The following is a 2,261-nucleotide window of genomic DNA, read 5'->3' as shown; positions in this document are numbered from 1 at the left end:
ATATATAAGTTCCACAAGGCTTCCATGCACTAGAGTAACTTTCCAGAAGCCTACAACCTCCAGATTGGTCCCTGGTCCAGAAAAGTCCTGAAACCTAGAGGGCCCCCCCTCTCCAGAACATCAGATAGTTCCATCTCCCTACCCCATATTAGTGACAGACCCTTCCAACATGAAAAAGTTAGAATGACCATAGCCCTAATACCCCTAAAGAGAGAAATGGAAAGATCAAAGGTAATGGTGGAGTTATACAGTGACGACAGGATTTAACAAATGAATATGAATGCTGGTTCATTAAATTGATATTGTTTTTAGTCTCCAGTATCTTAGAGCAGCTAAAAGTAAAAACCTAAAAACGTGGAATAGTAACCCATGTCAAACTCTGAAATATGTTCTACAACTAATTGTGGTACTGTGCTTTGAAATTTATTGCTTTTTTTGTATATATGTTATTTTTCACAAAAAAAAAAGGAGAAAAGTCTATTGTGATGATGAAAAAAATATTTATGCCTTCTAGCCTCCTATATTCTGGAGAAGAAGGAAAAATCTGAGAGGACCATATGGTAACCCATGACAAACTCTGGGATCTGTTCTGTAACTACTTGTTGAAGAGCCCTTTGAAAACTATTGCTTTTTGTTTCTTTGCTTTATATGTATGTTGTACTATACAATAAAAAAGTTAAAAAAAGAAAAGAGTCATTTATCTGAAATCCCTCTGTGTTAAATCATAATGGTGTTCATGTGGCACAGTGAAAAAACAATAATACATTTTGGAATGAGACCAACTTGGATTTGAATCCCAGATTCATTACTTGGGTAATTTGCTTAAAGCACTTTAATTTGCCCATCAGTAAAAGGATTAAAGTAATATCTGCTTCCTAAGTCAATGTGAGGGTTAAAATGAGATAGCTGACAAGGAAAGAACACCAAGTAGGAAATTTTTGGTGGAAGTAGTGGAACTTCATATTTATCATGAAAATAGCTTGTGAACATATAGTTTTGTTTCGTTTATTAATGCAGAAAGAAAATCTCCCTTGCAACACATTTTATACTTCTTGTCTGCAGTCCTTCAAGTTCTCATTTTACAGTCTTGCTAATAACCTTGAAAAACAAAAACATTCCCATGTATTTCACTTCTAGTAAACTGTAGAAACAGCAAGCACCTGGGGTATCTCTTGGGAAAGCACATGCTGCTACCTGCTCCCGTAGACCTGAGATCAGCAATGTCTCTAGAAATAGTACCAGGCAGTTACCTCCAGGTAACTAAATGCGGCTTCAACTCCACGCACAAGCTTAGAAAGCATTGTGATTAGTCCAGCTTGTATCGTGAGGAATTAACACAAAGAAGAAGCAAATGGAAGTCGAATTCATCACAGTAGCTGGTGGGTTTCCAGATAGGTAAGAGAATCTTTCATCATAAGTATAGTAGAGGGTCTCTACGTAAGGGTGCATGATTGGAAAGGTAAACACTGAGATTCATAACTGTGTCTGTTTATGTGCTTGTATATAAGTGAGTCGGCAGAGGATTTTTAAGATGTCTAGGGAAATAGTCTCAGAATATGAAATTAAAAGAAAATGGTACACTATTACTCAGCATATCTAAACAGTAAAAACCCTGCCATGATCTTAAGGCGTTTCTTGAGAAATTAATATCCTGAAGAGAATGGAATTGCAAATACCTCAATCTGGACAGAACTCAAAAGTTTCATAAAAGATACTACGGGGAGTTGATATTTTCTTTGTTTCTTTCAGTTTAGTTCTCAGACTGGCATTGGGGAATAGATGAGAGCTCGCATTTGTGATAACTAGGAAAGGAAAGAAGGGAAGATTATAGGAGGTTAAATCCCTAAATCTAGACATTTTTATCACAGCCACATCCCATCCTGCAGACCCTACCTTTGCACTCAGTGTTCACTAAAAGACTAGTCAGTGTCTTCCAGTGTAATCGGATGTGGGGGACCAATGAATGAAAGTTTATGACATGAGACATCCCAGACCTAATTCCCAGTCGGAGACTTTAGCTTTGTTGTTTTCCATCAGTAACCATGGCTGGTCTCATCAGAAGTTATGGTTCGCATTAAAAATTCTGTATGAATTCATTACATAATCTGTATTGTAGTGCTATCCTTGAGTGAAAAGCATCACAAAATATTTGTATTTTAAATTTATTGCGTTAAAGGCATTGAGTTCTACATTCTGGGCATACAAAGATTAAAAGTAAGAATTTAGTTTGAGTATTCAAAAATAATGTAGTAGTTTTTGTG

This window comes from Tamandua tetradactyla, chromosome 7 (genome assembly GCF_023851605.1).
Source record: "Tamandua tetradactyla isolate mTamTet1 chromosome 7, mTamTet1.pri, whole genome shotgun sequence".
Lineage (NCBI taxonomy): Eukaryota > Metazoa > Chordata > Mammalia > Pilosa > Myrmecophagidae > Tamandua > Tamandua tetradactyla.
The sequence above is the reverse complement of the archived record's forward strand: the minus strand, read 5'-3'. Positions refer to the sequence as shown.